At 34.2% G+C, this 17,180-nt stretch overlaps 1 long non-coding RNA gene across 3 annotated transcripts; it reads left to right on the top strand.

The window, feature by feature from the left end:
- The first annotated feature begins 2,394 nt into the window (after nt 1-2,394).
- On the top strand, nt 2,395-15,011 carry LOC149085586 (uncharacterized). 3 transcript variants are annotated; one of them, XR_016192866.1, is made up of 5 exons: nt 2,395-2,736; nt 5,240-5,470; nt 10,866-10,957; nt 14,557-14,731; nt 14,870-15,011. It is a non-coding gene; the product is annotated as an uncharacterized LOC149085586 (long non-coding RNA). The 3 variants fall into 3 exon arrangements; XR_016192868.1 differs by having other exon boundaries at nt 2,396-2,736; nt 5,240-5,405; XR_016192867.1 differs by lacking the exon at nt 14,557-14,731 and having other exon boundaries at nt 2,399-2,736.
- Nucleotides 15,012-17,180: the final 2,169 nt, after the last annotated feature.

Genomic DNA, 17,180 nt, shown 5'->3' with positions numbered 1-17,180 from the left:
TTTTCACCGAGTCACGTGGTTTCCTTGCATTAGATGTCTAAGCCGTCGCGGCGGCTGAAAGCCGCTTGAAAGGTGCAGACTCTTAATGCAGCTTTGCGGCGGCTGGATGCTCGCTCCAGTAATATAAGCTCGATGGATTCTAGTCATAATATATTTTTCACTCTTTTTTTCTCCCTCTTTATTTGTGTATGCTTTGAGTGATCATACGTCCCGTATTTCGCGGGACAGTCCCGATTGCATATTTCGCAAATGCACCGCGATTACACGGTTTTTTCCGTAATTTTTACCACACAGCCAATCACGTTGCTTCAGCCTCTACGATAATTTGCGTACGATATCTTCATTTTCGTATCTGATCGTGGAACCGTGGTGCAAACAAGGTGTGGGCATTTCCACCGATGTTCCGCGAGACATTTCAAGTGTGCAATCGCGCTATTTTCAATGTTATATTAAACGATTTTATTTTTTAAACCACAAATTTATACATTGAAAGCAAACTTAAATATTCAAACAGTTAAAGGCAGATAACGATTTCAATTTTCTGAAAATATAATAGGAAATCCTTGCAAATTTTAGTAAAAAAATGCTCCAATTTACCAATGCATTTTTCGATAACAAATCGACTAAAAATAACCCGATAAATTATAGTATGAAAAAATATATCGTGCATGTTAATAATCGTAAACAACTATGAAATATTTAAACATCTATTTATATATCAGAACTTCAGAAGAGTAAAGATATGCTAAAAGGAATTACATTTTTTAGAACATTACATTGGTCTTAATAATTTTTCCTACATATTTTGTGTTATAATATTTAATTGATTTATTATATACTAAAGTTTTAAGATTCGGCAAAATATAAATACATTAATTCGGCACATACGGAAATATTCAAACAGCTAAAGGCGGATTACGAAAATCTTTGCAAATTTTAGTAAAATATTTCTCCAATTTATCAATGCACGTTTTGATAGCAAATCGACTAAAAATAAACAGAAAAATTATAGTATAAAAAATATATACAGTATATTATTCACGCGAATTAGTCGTAAACAGCTATAAAATATTTAAAAATCGCAATTTACGAAAAGAAAAGGTACTGAAAGACAATTACGTTTTATATAACATTATTGGTCTTAATTTTCTTCTGCATGCGTTTTTGTTATAATATTTAACTATACTGTATTCAATATTTGTAGTCCGCAAAATATATTGTAAAATGTATTGCATCCTCAAAGTAAATTAAAGTGTTTAAATCATTTTCTGGCGAGGAGTGGGAAAAAATTGATAATTTCCACGAACTGGATTCGAATCGTGGTCATCGGATTCACAATTTGACGGACTATCACCTACACCGGTTGACCAGGAAAGTCTGTTTACCATCAAAAGTTTTTTTCGAAATGTCGCTACTATTAACCACGGAATTTTAATCCTTCTCTAACGCGAATTAAAATAAATAATTTTGTTTGGCATACAGCGTGTTAATCTTTCAGAAAACATTCCAATAATTACATAACGAAGTCACCTTGTGACCAAAAGCACAACACATCGTACAGGTAGTGGGAATTATCGTAAACCTAAAATATCCTAAACCAAGAAGAGACGTGATTGGCTGAAATCGTGTAACACGGAATAGCAGTGCATTTACGAAATTAGCGTCCCGGTTTTTCTGTTTTTCTCGCTGTCCCGATTTTTTTTGCTAAAATGTCCTGGTTTTTCCACGTATTTTCAACAAAGCCAACATGACTTTTAATCTTCACTATCAACAATTAAAATGATCTTCCCCACTCAGAAATTACATTACGATAATTACGATTACAAATAAGAATATTTATTTCACATATTTGTCATGGTTTTTTTAATTCACTGCAGTTTGAAGTGGCGCTTCATTTTTCTCGATTGGCGAATTTTCTGCGATTTTAGCATGAGTTGGCAACTTTGCTCACTTTTAGCAATAATGGGCAATGTCCCGTATTTCGAAGCCGAATTGTACGTATTTTTCTCAAGCAAATATGGTCAGACACCATCCTCCTTTTTTAATGTCATTCAATCATTCAGAAAATCAATTCAATTGTTTCAGAAAATTCGCCCTTTTGTCCTCCTTTTCATGTTTTCGAAATTATTTTTTTTTCTGGGGAAAACTTTTTCCCCACTTGGAAACACGTATTTCATTGATTGATACGAGTGTTTTTGTGGATTCGCGCCCCCCCGCCCCCCATATGCATTCACCAATCGCTGTCGAAATTCTCAAAAATTTCGTGTCTGCTTTTTTTGGCACTTCTGTTTTAGGCTTGGAAAAAATCATTATTGTGGTCGGTTTTATTAATCGGAATAGTGGCGCCATCTATTGTTGAAATTGGAATATGACGTCGCTAAGGGTGCGCGCAGGTGTCCTCCTTTCTCAGTTTTCGTATTTAGTAACCCTAGTCATAACAGCAGTTTTTGATGAGAAAAGTTTGTTTGTGCTCAAGGAGTGCTGCCATCTGGTTTCCGAATTCGGAAGCAAATAATTCGGCAGTTCATTGTAGGCCTGATTGCTCTCTGTGCGGAGAATATTTTCAAATGCCTCCTCGAAGTTGGAAAACCACAGAATGGCGGACCACCACGGTGCCGCCTGTGAGGGTCGAACCCGCGTTGCAAATCCATCACGATGATTGACTGAAATACAGTCAGACCTCGGTGTAACAGCAGGGAACTCAATACAAGCAGAATTAGTTATATATAATGTCCAGTAAGTCCAATTCGCTCTTTACCTATAGGCCACTACATTGTCCCGCTTGTTAAGAGCGGCTAACATGCCGCGGTACCGCCGAAAAATATTCCATTCAGGTTCGCTATTTATGCAAGCAGAGACCTTTAAGAACTGACCTTATACCAAAGTCATACTGCAACTACAACTTAATGGAGCTCAAGGACTTGCAGTCATTTAAATGGCATAGGTCTGATCACCCACAGAATTAATTCAGCAATCAATATATTTTATATAAAGATCAAGGTGAGAGCACCCACAAGTTTCAAACACTTTCGATACTTGCACATACACAGTCAAACCCCATTATAACGAACTCCAAGAGACTAGAGAAATCACTTCGTATTTAAATTTCAAAGGAATTACAGATTTTTACATTGTTCCTATGTGAACTTATTTGGAGGTTGGAAAAGTTTTTGTTAAAACAAGATTTTTTTGCTATAATGGTATTTGTTAAAACGGGAATCGACTGTATACATAAATTATTAGGCTACATATGTACAGTTGTAGTGCATTTATACATAGAGCATATACTTATTGGTTGTAAGTTTCACAGGCTTTCTAGCCTATATAGTCGTTAATATTTCATTAAATGTGTTGCCAGTGGTGTTAAATAGGCTAGAGACGGGATGAATATTCTACTGCTATTCGGTATTCAGCCCATTTGTTAAATATCCAGTTTGGCCGAATGATGCTGAGATATTTGGCCTAATATTTGTGTTAAATCTGAGCATAACAAACTAATTATAAAAAATTATATTAATTGGAATTTTCCTCATAAATTAAAAATTTACTGATTGTATTTTATTGTGTGGTATACATCCCTTTCTGTGAAAGAGGTTATGTCAGGATGAATTTCTGGGATGAGAAAAACACGAAACTGCAAATAAAATCCTACTGCAGTAAGGTGGAAGTGAGCATAAATTACACAAGCTCACTAACTGAAGGATGTACCTAGACAAGATTCATATTGAGCTATTGAAGGAGGCAAAAGGGGCAAAGAACATTCAAATAGGAAAAATAAGAAAATAAGTCTGAAATTTTATGATGCATTACTAGTTCACAGTAAATGGTTGACATTTTCTTTTTTGATGAGATGTAAAATTGTAACCACCGTGTTGAAAAAAAATTGATTCTGTAAGTAATATTAAAATACAATATATCAGCGTTAAATTTGATTGTCAGTGCCATTGCAATAAAAAATTTTCAATTACCAGTTTTTAACATTTATTTAAATAATAAATTGCTTAATTAAAACTCAATATCAACCATTTGCAATTACCAATAATTTCATTTTGAATTAAATACATTAATTTTATTTATAATTGTGGTGAATTTTAAGAAAACTGATATTCAGCCAAAGCATTAGTGAATATTTGGCTATTGGACCTAATCACTATTCGTACTATCCCTAGTGTAAAAGCTGCCAGATGTTTTGAGGAAAAAATTGTTCCTTCATCTCAGGTTGAAGCTTAGTATATGTTTTCATGAATTCATATACCTACTCTAGGATAGAAGCCACAGAGACCTAAATCCAGAGGGACAGTGAGGACAAATCAGCCTCAGCATGAACATTGGCTTCATTAAAGTTTTTTACCCCTCTTGCTACTAAAGTTCTGTAAGGTATAGCTATACATTTTTCTTGCCAGTAGGAGGGTCTGTTGGAGTCTTTAGGCTATAGGCCTACACTTTCTAGCACATTTATATTATTGTGCATATCCATGTTCAAAAACATGATTAAGTTAACCATTACAAGTTAGACCACTTTCTCACAGTAATCTCTGTTCTTGGCATTCCTGTCATGCATGGGCAGAGATGGGGGTGTCAAAGAGGGGGCTGGCAATACCTTCACCGATATCAATGATGTGTACAGGTCACCTAATATAGGCTATATGTATTGTGTTGACACCATCAAGCTTTCCCTCCCGATCTTCACATTCATCTCTGCTTATGTAGTGATGGTATTGACACCCAATATTTCAGAAAAAGACTCATAAAAACTTAATTCACAAATCTCATAGCATACGTTTACTCACTAAGGTTCTTCAATAGCCTAGGTTCCTAATTTAGGAGAGTTAAAATAGAGTGACATCGCTGAGGTTTGTAAATTAAATGAGTGGTACACAAATGATATTGCCTGGCTCTATTGTGTGATCTCTAATAAGCTGTTGCTTTTAAAAACCCCTCATAGTGATAGTAACTGTTAAAAGGTGTTTGCAAAAGACCCTCTACAATGCTCCAGTTCTAGACTTTAATGGAAATCCGATTTGACTGTTAAGTTTTAACTACAAAATTTTGATAGTGAAGAATCTCTTCATCAATAAAGAGTGAAGATTTCTGAAGAAAATTCTATTTCCTTAATGTTTCTCAGACTAAAAGCCAATTCTGCAAACAATGAAGTAATGTATAGCCATAATGCATGAAAATCTATAGTTTTTTATATTGTTTTATGAGTATAATTGGTCGCTGATGTTGTGTTTTGCAGGTCATCATTTTTATTTCACCATAACTTTATGCAGAGAAAAGATAATTGAGCCAGGACCTACCATGGAAAGACAATCACAAACAAGTCATGCCACTATTGGGATTTGGACCAGAACCTGCTGAACCAGATGTTGCTGTGCTAATGCCATTGGATTACCAAGCCATAGGTCATAATATGCAGAATTTAATTATAGTACAGCTAGGAGACCTGTAGTTATACTTTTAAATATATGTGAGTTGAAAATAGCTTCATAACCATAGGCGGAGGTAGACTTGAAAGTCTGGGGGGGGGGGCACGATGATGATGCCAATTTATATATATACATATGCATTGGATCAGTTGACTCCACCTTTGACCTTGGTAGCATTTTGACTTTGGCATGGGGGGGGGGGACTAACATAACCTATGCAATGATTGAAAAAGAGCAACTACAAATTTCCTTCCAATGCTATATTGAATTTGTAAATTCTTTGTGCTGAGAAAAATTTTAGATCATTTGGTGCATGATAATACAAAATTGTAATATTTTTATGACCATTTTGAACCATTTCCTCAAACCAATTCCCCCATCACCTCTAAGATAGTTTTTGCAACTTACCTGGTGTACATAAATATAAACTTTTTAAAGATCTCTCTTTTGGTTAAATCTTTAGTTGGAATGATTTAAAATTACCTATGGATACTCCTGAGGCAATTTTTTATCAATTAAAGGAGAAATTTTTTTGTTTAAACGAATCAATGTAAATTTGTGGTGCTTAATTTCAATAAAAATAGTAGTATTTTCCATTCTTAAGTAATGAATAGTAACGTAAGGCTATGTTTTTGGTAATGTTATATATAAAGAATAGATTATATGTATCACCATGGCAATGGCTGAAAAGTTAGTATAATACAAGTAAAAACGGATAAAACAAAGAATAATAATCAGACAAATAAGCATGAGCGTAATATACTGGGAAATAACAATGAGTAACATAGCATATAAGAATGAAAACTATGGATTTCAATATAAACAGAGCCCGCATAGGTGAATGCAATAAGATAAACAGATGTATTGAATATATGTTGCCTGCATTCAAAAGAAGTTGAAATATATTAGTGTTGAACCCTTTGAGGGGCAGTGGTTTTGATGCAAAAACCATCTGTTCAAAAAAAAATTTCTGCCAGGTGGTGGTTTAAGGGTTGGAAACAGATTTGAAAAAATATGTTTTCTAACATTCAATAAAGCTGCTAGATGGCAGCACAAAATATTTTTTTTATTGACTTATATGTGAACAAACTTTAGCTACAGGAAGGTGAAATTTTTTTATTTTTCTCATTTCATTTCAAAAAACATGTGGTCAATAATAACCTAGGCAAAACTTATGAATTTTCCAGCTACATACTCTTTTATTTGCTGAAATCATAAAACCTAGAAAAATTGGTAAGTTATAGTTTTTTTTTCAAAGTTTTTAGGTAATTTCATGGGTAAAGTTAAACCACCACCGCCTTAGAGCTAAGAGGTGTGACATTTCCTTGTTACTAGGGTGTGATATGATATGCTTGCTAGTGGGGATTGGGGGCTTGCTGAGTTTCTCGCCTGAGTGGCATGGTGGTAAGATGCTTGTCTACTACCGTGAAGGTTGCTGTCAGGGTCCCAGATTCAAACCCAAGGGGGGGGGGGGATATAGATATTTTCCCTAACAAGCTTGAGGTGACCACAGATAGACATCACCTTTATTTCCAACCCATCTCTTTGATTAATAGCAGTAAATTGCAATATAGCGATATGGCCACAGATGGTGTTTGGTGTAGCAGTGGGGAAACTGAATTATGTATTTTTGGGGAAGTTTCTGTTCTTTCGTTTTCTGAAGAAAAAGACAAAAGGTAACATTCCACATACGAGTAAAGTAAGTGTACCTTTTGTAGTACCAAAGAGAAGTTTCAGTGAACAATTACTGTTTGCAGTACTTTTAAAATGCCACTGTGTTCTTATCAAAAGGGTGTCACATTGTTTTCAGAAATTTCATGATTTCATTGAAAGGTACCTAGGGTACCTTTACCTGATGCAAATGCCCCACAACAATATTCAATCATATTGATTATTTCACATGTATTTGATAGCATTTATGTCAGTGTTCTTCAACCTTTTTGTGCCTGCGGATTAGTGAAAAGAGTTGAATAATTTCATCTACCAGCAGAAATAATATAAATAGTTTACAAATCTTCTGATGGCTGAAGTAAACAAAAAAACGATATTGAGACAGTATTTTATTTATTGAATCCAAAATCATGTAATGGTTACATGAATTGAGCAAAATGTTTCGAACCAGCAGTTGAGGAACACTGATTTAGATGTCATACATTTCAAATTCATATACATTGTACTTTTATTACTTAAAAAATATTAATATTTTTCAACTTTATTTTTACATTTTAAACATAATATTCAATTTTTAAACATAATATTCATTTTTTAAACATAATATTCAATTTTTAAACATAATATTCAATTTTTAAACATAATATTCTTCAAGTAGGCTATCTACATTCAAGTCTGATTTTGAACAATTTTGTGTGTTTAGTTGGAACCATTTCCAAAACTAGAGAAGACAGCTTACAACACTTTTGCCGTTCGCTACCATCACCTTTTGTGAAATGTGGTTTTCACCACTTTTGCTGATGAATACAAAAACCAGAAATCACTTGAATGTTATAAAGGGCCGTCTTAAAAGCATCATGGACCCCTAGGCCAAGCGAGTTTTCTGAAGCCCTATCTAGCTAAAAATGCTTGCCCACAAATGTACATGCTTTCTTTCAAAAATTTCAATCAGATCTCATTTTTGTGAGGCCCCTTCATCTCAGTGGATCCATGCAGTAAGATGGCACTGGTAAGTGATAATATGTGGCTAACCCCTTTTCATAGAAAGAATCTCAATGTCAAAATAATATTATGAAAAAAACAGCAACAAATTGGTCACTAGAAATCGACATGTACAGTAATTTCAATTTAGTTGCATTGATATCTGTGTGCATTTTTCTTCAATAAATTAATTTTGCAATTATCTTCTAAGTTTAAAATTTTTATAAAAATTAATTAGTGAAAAATTAATATAATTAATTGCAAAAAACTAAATTTGCACCTAATAAGTAACATTACTCAAGGGGGTGTGAAAAGGTAAATTAAATTGTAAGGGGGTTGCGGGATGGGAAAAAATGTAAAGAACCACTAGTTTAGAGTGAGGTATGTACTGATGGATTTTGTGAGTTTTGTGCATATTCAGTATATAGCCAGAACGTATTTATAGCTGTCTAGCAACCAACTGGTTCATGTATCAACCTCCAGTGTGGTAGTTTGCTTTTTAATTTCATTGAAAGTCATGGAAACACAGGCATTCAGAATCAATTTTTAATTTAGGTGTCAATATATAGGTCCTCACGCTTACAAATGACCATGACACAATGTAAGTAATCAAGTGTTTTTTGTTTTAATGGCATGCACATACTTTATTCTGGTTTGCTGATCTTGGAAATGAATATAAAAAAGTTCATACACAGGTTATGTTCCAACATCCACCCAATCAAAAATATCTGGTGTTTAAGGCAGGGCTGTAATTAGGCAAGTGCAACAGCTGCACCCGCACAGGGCCTAAATTCAAATTCTTGCACAGGGCACAGGAATGGCTAACTACAGCCATGGTTAAATGTAAAAATTAGCACTACATGATGTACAAAACTTATGACGTATAGCACGCATCTTTGAATTAAGTCATAAAATGTTGGAATAAAATTTCATCAATTAATTATAAAAATCCTATAGAGCTCATATAATAATGAATAGAAGTCAATGTATTTATTCTGAATATGAAATTTTTAATACTAAATTTTCAAACATTTTTATTTATACAGTGGAACTTCCATTAACGAGCTTAATTCGTTCCACCAATGTGCTCATTATACGAATAGCTCGTTATTTGAATCAAACTTCCCCATATGGAATAATAGAAACTCGGATAATTCGTTCCACAACTCACATAAAAATTACTAATAAAAACGGCATTCAATCAATAAATAAACACAATAATATATATAACGTCATAAATAAACATCAATACTGTAATGTTTACAAATAAGCTTACTCTAAACGACGAGAGAGAGGAGGACTATCGTTTAGGACGATTTAAAGACTCACTTTTGTTTGCAAACTTATTCTGTTTTTGCGTGACTTTCAAAAAAAACCTTATCAAATCCTGCTTGCTTTTGCCTGGTTTTTTTTTTTGGATTTCTGGAAAATGGGAAATTGCAGTGTTCGTTGGACAGATTCATTCCTTGCACACTGCTACAGCTTTATTTGGATGGTTTTTCTTACAGAGTTTTGCACAGAGAGTCCCAAATTCTACACATCTTTCTAATTTCATTTTATGTGAAGAACTTCTCTCTTCCTCAGATGAGATACCATCCATAAACTCTTGCTGGTGTGTACAAAAAATATTCATTATTTCATCTACCATCAACTCCTAGACATTTTTCTCACCATTAGTTCTTGAATGCCATCCTCATGCACCTCCAGTCCATGATCTCTTCCCCCAAGCACACAATCTCTTTGACAAGTAGTGGCTCCTTTTCATGAGCTAGACCAGTGTTTCCCAAAGTGGGCAATATCGCCCCCTGGTGGGCGATGGAATGGTCCAGGGGGGCGATAGAAGTTACGGATTTAACATAGGATCCTATGGGTTCGGTTGAGTTGGGGGGCGATGAGAGAAAAAAATTTCTGAAGAAGGGGGCGATGGAACAAAAAGTTTGGGAGACCATGAGCTAGACCCTCAAAGTCACAAATGCAAATACAAGGCCATAACATAAATATGTCCTACGAGGTGGCTGAGGAAAAAGATACCCACGTTCAATAATGCAATTAGTCCACAGTTTTCTCGAAGCAGAATTTTAAAAGTAACTTCAAGCTCACATACGCATATCTTTAATGCTACATCTAGTTTTGTATCGTAAAAGTATCCACAATCGCACGTGTATTAATTTTTCGAGTGAGGCGCGCTTACCATAGACTTCGGGGTGGAATGTTACCCACAATTCCATAACATGTGTGTGGGAGAAAGCAAAAAACCGTCATCTCAGTTTTGTTAACATGAAAATAAATAAAGCGCGAAATTTCTGCTCGTAATGTGAATCATCGTTTGTTAACTGAGTCAGAACTTGTTCAAAATTTTTGCAAAATTCCATTCGTGTGTTTTTATTTGTCAAAATCTTAGTATGATATATATACTCGTATATAGTCAAACATTTGGTTAAGGCAAAGTTCAAAGAGACTAAAAAAAACCAAACTATTCATAAAATTTAAAGTAGTCCATTCATCAATGTAGAATTAAATATAATATACTCAAATGAGTTCATTTGACCTCTTTATGATCAAAGGCTATTAAGTCCTAACACCAGTAGAATAAATTCAAGTAAGTTTTCTCTGTGTTTTCTTTCCTCTCTCTTCACTATCGCAAAGCTTTAAAGCAACCCTATTATCATGATTGTCTATTATCTATGAAAGTTGCTTTTCTTTCCCTCCTTTCTTTATAATGTATCTTTCTACTATATACAGTACTACTCAAAAGTCTTTTAACAAATGCAGTAATCCTTTTAGCGCTAGCTCATTTGCATGCATTGGGCTGACTTTGACATATGTAAAGCAGAAGGAAGATATTTATCAACACCTGTAGCTGAAATTTGTTTGGGGTTAGTAAGCTTTTATTGTTTAATTTTTGTTTTTGGACAGATCAAAATTGTTTTTTACAAATATAATTTAATCAAATATAGAAGTAACTAATTCTTATTTGATATGAATTTATGGTAGGATTATATAGAATACATAATGAACACTCTACAATGTAAAGAATATCAGGTGGATTTTTTGGGGAAAGCATAATTAAGGCTGCTTTAAGTATGGAGTGAAGTTCAGCTCAAGTGGCAAGGGATTTTGGTATTTTAAGACAGTTCATAAGTTTGTGGAACCATGTTTAATAATCTCCTGAAGCTGTAAAAGTAATTTTATTTCAATATGATTTTATTTCAAGAAGACAGCAGATAAGATAGAACAATCAAAATACAAGCAAGGAGAGAAACTCAAAATGTTCACTAGGCAAAAAAACCCAATGATTTTAATTAAAAACATGGACTGGATGTAAATGTATAACTTATAAAACATTTTCTGAATATTATGGGCTTATTTGGTTGTCTTCCAAGTGAAAGAAATCATTATTACTTAATGATACAGAAAAGCAAGGGAAAGGGAGAATTGTGCCAATCTCCCCATTGACAAGAAAAATGATCCAAGTTATACAAATAGATGATATATAATACAAATATGAGGTATTACAGGGTTTTTTTCTGTAGTTATAAGGTAATTATTAAGGTATTATAGGTTCTTACTGTTAAACGCAAAGGTGGAAGTGGGGATGCTTGTTTCTGCTAAAGATATTGGTCATCTTTTCATTATAAAAATGTGTTTTATAACCACATGTCGTCCTTAAAAAAAATGTGGCACATTCCACTATTACTGATATTCTAGCAAGACAATGAACGTAAATATAGCTCAAAAGTTATTAGACATTACCTGAAAGGCAACAAAATAAGATTTTTATAGATGGTGAAGTCAGAGCTGTAACTTGAATACCATCAAGCATTTACGGATTGAGTTGGTAGACTAGTCAAAGCTGGGATTTATGTAAGTTTGACGGGTTTCTCAAATGTATGAAAAATGAATTTTTTAAAAAATGTCCACTGTCCATGGGACAAATTTATTGGGTTCATGGCAAGTTGTTATATAATCCAAAGGTTTTTCAATGAAGAGTTGACTCATTTCACTTTATTGTAGTGCTCATGACATGACAGATTTGACTATTTATTAGTTGTTTGCATTCTTGTTTGTTTGTGTCAAAAGACTTTTGACACACCATACAAGTGATTAAATTTTTTTCTGATTTTACAAAGTGTAGATAAGCAATTTTTTTGTCATAAGTATTTTGTAATAAGGTTCAGTGTTTGTGTTTCATAGGACAGATTTAATTAAAAAATTCAAATACAATATTTTTAGACATATTTATTGTTGTCACAAGACTTAAGTGCTACTGTGCATGTAAGAGTGAAAGAGAACACATAGGATGAGGGTGAAAAGAGGACTCTCTTAAAAAAACTATTGTTTGTTATTTTTTTTCCTTTTATATATATTTTTCCCCATCCTTCTTTTTCCCAGCAAGTGGTTAGATTAAGACAAGGCTACCATATTTATCACTGATTTGTTAAATAGAGATAATCCAAATTTCTTGCCAAAACCTTAAACGTAAAGTGGTAATATTGCCTTATGCTCTCATCATTAGTGGAACCACTTTAAAATGCATTCATCAACTCAAGGATGGCGAACTCCTTTCATTTATTTTCTATTAGAACCATTTTATTCAGTCCAATAGTCCTTTTAGTTTGTTTTAACCTACCTGCATCCTCCCTTTAAATTTGCTACTTGTCCAATACCATAGCCCATTGAGAAAGAAACAGGTCTTTACATGTTGTGCAAGCAGAATACTCTGTGAGAGAAAAAACTCACCATTTGTGAATTATTCCTTACTTGGTGATAGAAGAAGCTTGCCATGTATAGATTATTTCACTTACGAATGCAAATGGGTTAAGAAAAGTTGGTAAAGTTCTGGGGCATATGCCATATTATTTATCAATAGTGTACTACTTCTTTTTCTATTTCATTAATAACCTGGAATTTTTATGGATTTTAAACATCTAATGAACCATGTTTGGATGTATCAAAATAATGTTATTAATTACAGTGATAATCCAAAGAGAACAATATGCCTGAATAGAGATGAGTCACTAGCAACTTTTTTGTACTCGCATGTGACAAGTATTTCAATACTCCAGCTATCAAATATTCAACCGGCCATTTTCTTCCTCTTGTAGGGTAGAAAGGTTGCTTCTGTTTTGTTGCTTGAAAGTGAACCAAAAACTTAGGAAAAAAAATATGAAGTGTAATCAAGAATTCTAAGAACACTTATGTTCTGCAGATGGCATACTTGAATACTGAGCTTAATCTAACTTAAATCATCCAAAACATTTGGAAAAAAACAATCAAACAGGTATGGAACAATAAATAAAATTAACTCAAAGAGAAACAGTGAAGTTTGAATTATCCAAACATGTGGATTGACTATATTTAAATTAATCAAGTTCTTTTCTGTATACATACATCATAATTCTTTAATATATATATATATAGGGTGCATATAACAAACAGGGGGTATGGCATTTTACTGGCAAACTGTTGATACTAGAGGTAAAAAAATTAACTTTTTATATGGACTGCTTTTATATAAAAGAACCAATTGCCATTTTCAACATTTTTAAGACATACCAACATCTGAACTATTGAAAGAGGTGTGATTTTTTTATCCAAATAGAACCAAGTGACATATAGACTGTGATGCCGTCTGTGTGCACTTGAACCAACTACCAAACTGAAGAGAGAACTGAATCGAAGATAACTTCAAATAGCTTTTTTCTCAGTTTTGATTTAATGGTGCTTGGTTCCTTTTATATAAAAGCCGTTCATATAGTCCTTGTCATAGGTACTGGAACCATTTGAGCCCACCAATAAATTTTTCTAAGGGGGCTGAGCCACCCCAATAATTTCTGAAAGAACAATGCAATGCGCCTTCCTCCTGCGTACACGCTTGAGGCTCGTATATATGGGATGACCAGCAACTTTCAGTTCCTCCAATTGTTTCTTCATGTCGGCGGCTCTGGTTTTTGTGTACCCCAAAATTAAATTTGAAAGTTGTTGCCCTGTCTCTCCTGATGCCAACAAAAAATCTTTGAAGTTTCCAAGTGCAGTATTCACTGAGGTATTAAAATTCGAAAAATGGAAGGTTAGGAAAAAGCAGCTCTGAATGGGGAAAAATCGTTTTACCCTACAACAGTTCTAATTGAGTTTGGGGCACACAAGGACTGTATAAAAAGTTAATTTTTGTATTTCAGTAACTATAAAACTCCTTGAAACATGAATGACATGTCTGTGTACTATAGACAGACATGACCACTGACCGCCCAGAGAGACCATCTTGGGATGGTTTGTGCTCTGAGTACTACTCGTTATTTGGAAACTTTTTCTAGGTAGAAGTATACCTCTAGGATCAACAGTTTGCCAGTAAAATGCCATACCCCCTGTCTGCTATGCACCCTATGTATATACACACATATATTTCTTCAATGACTACATGCAGGCTTTGATGTTTTTAAATTCAATGATACTTGGTAAAATTGATTCATTGCAGAGACATATATTCATAGCCAGAGATAGACTTGAAAATCTAGGGGCCACAGCCAATATTGCTGGGGGCACGATGATGATAATGTCAATTCCTATATACATTAGATCAGTCGACTCCACCTTTGATGCTTGCCGCCCCGGTATCTCTGCCCATGAATATATACAGAATATGATTGTTGGTATGGTTAAACAAAAGATTTTTGCCATAATTGTTACATATTTTTATAACAATTTATTTACATATTTTATTATAAAATATATTTTATTTATATCAAAATAAAATATTAATATCAAATATATTTTTTTTTATTTTTCAGCTAAGCATGTGGCACTTGTGATCTACCATTCTGGCTATACTGGGACATGAAGCAATTTCAGTTCATTTTAAACTGTCATTCAAAATTATTCTGTATCTGTAGTTTTTTCACTCTTATTAGTCATAAAAAAGTTTCTTCGGAATATCTCAATTTTTTAAGAAATATTACATGCCAAATTGTGTGAAAAAAATATCCTATTGTAAAAATAAGCATAAAAAATTTACTTTTTTTTTTCTCAAACCCGATGTATATTGATCTTGGAAGGGGTTAACAATTTATTTTATCTCAATACTATTCATTAAAATATATGCTAGTTGAATGCAGGTGTGCTTTATCTTTGTACACACCTACAGTCAGCCCTATTTAATCAGATATTAACGATTAATGTTACATTCTAGAAAATGTAACCAATGATCTTATTGGTAGCATTTTTCAAGTTTTATGAAAGGACTTTTATCAAACTTTTATAGTGTAATCCTGGCCTTATGATAGTCTATCGGTAATGCTGCTTATGTTTAAAAATGTTGATAAATGTAAAGAAAATATGTACTTATTCTGAAATTCTTCAATTTTATGCATTTGTACGCATATTTAATACTGAAAAATGTCAACATTTGCAAATGCATATATGCATTTGTGTATGCATCTGTATACTCCGGAATCTGGTGATGAAAAGGTCTATTGTTTAGTTTTAATATTTTACATAAATACAAGATGAAACAAAAAAATCAGCCAGTTATTCTAACTGCCACTGTGGTGGTCGAGTGGTCATAGTGACGGATCGCGAGGGTTCCGGGTTCAAACCCCACTGTCACCACAATGGTGGTCGGCTGAAGTTGGTTTCCAACTTTGGGGCGCAAATTCGAGCTGATCTCCCCATTAAAAAGTCTTGCCACAGAGAGCAGCAGGCCTACAACAATAAATCATTCAATCATTACACTTCACTCATAGTTAGAAAAACTGGTTGCAGATAGCAGCACTACACAGAAACAAACTTCACGCCAGGTTTCACTACACGTACATGCACATTCCAACACATACCAATTTGTTAGAGGTTCCACAGAGGAATGTGAACGAGGTGCATGTCTGGTTTAGTAATAAGTTGTAGTAGTTATTCGAACTTACCCGATAAGTTTTCAACAGAGAGGAACAAATATTAATAATATAGTAGATGTTTGTGAAGTATAAAACTGTCATAATCTACAAAAAGTAATATATCACTAATAGGGCGCTCAAAATTTTGACATACGTCTAGCACAGACCAGGGCTATCTTAAGAGCATCGTGGGCCCCCTGGCCCTTGAAAATTTCTACCAGATCTCATTTTTGTGAGTCCCTTGAACCATGCTCGGGTGAGCCCATGTGTTAAGACTGCACTGGCACAGACATTATGATTTGGAGCCCAAAAAACAAATATCAGTCTCCCCTCTCTTCTAATGAATTGTGCCAACCGTGTCTCTGATCAGTTTTATTACCTGGAGCAGCAAGGAGGGGGTTCTTTGTACACCTCAGAAATTTTTTTTTACCTTTTGGGAGTGTTTTTTTTTTTGCCAGAGGAATCAGGGTTGAGTTGTTTGCATACTATCTTTATGTGTGAATGGAATAGGTAACTTCCCCCCTCCTCCACTTCAGTACATGTCATCTGCTGTTAGTGAGCAAACCATATAGTATTCTCAAAATGGATATTGATTACTGTTTCTTCTTTCAAGCTGTTTTTCCAACTGTCTTTTTCATGTTATTCTGGGGTAAGCTGGGAATAGCATCTTCCCTGCTTGGATACATCTGGGAATTTCGAGGGCATCGGTCAAAGTGTAAAAATGTGTGGGAAAAAACCATGCAGACATCATGCCAATGAAGAGATATGTTTCAGAGTAAAAAAAAATTCCCCTGATAAAAAAAGAGAATGAATCCAGAAACCTGACAAAAGGACAAATTTTCCAAAACAGGAGAATGCTCGAAATGACACTAAAAAAAGATGCGTCTTCCTAAAGGAGGATGGTTGGTAACCTTACTCTGATATCAGATGTCCTTTTTTTATATCATTTCAAAATCGTCCTCCTACATTTTAGAAAATTCGCCCTTTTGTCCTTTTTTTCAGCATTATTTTTCTTTTTTCGAAGTACAATTTTTTTCACTCTAAAACAAGTCTTCAACCTTTCTCCATTCGCGAGCGCTGCCTGTACCCATCATTTGACATACGAATGCAAGGGCATAGCGAGGGAGGGACTTAGGGGTCTGGTCCTTCTCTCCCCCCCCCCCAAATGTGAGAAAATGACCGGAGAAAGGGAAAATAATGGCCAAATCTATTGTTC

The sequence above is a fragment of the Pholcus phalangioides genome, unplaced genomic scaffold, assembly GCF_987345545.1.
Source record: "Pholcus phalangioides strain wild (caught in Gottingen) unplaced genomic scaffold, Ppha-v1.0 ptg000007l_1, whole genome shotgun sequence".
NCBI classification, from domain to species: Eukaryota; Metazoa; Arthropoda; class Arachnida; order Araneae; family Pholcidae; genus Pholcus; species Pholcus phalangioides.
Note: the sequence above shows the minus strand (reverse complement) of the source record. Positions and strands in the feature narration are given on the sequence as shown.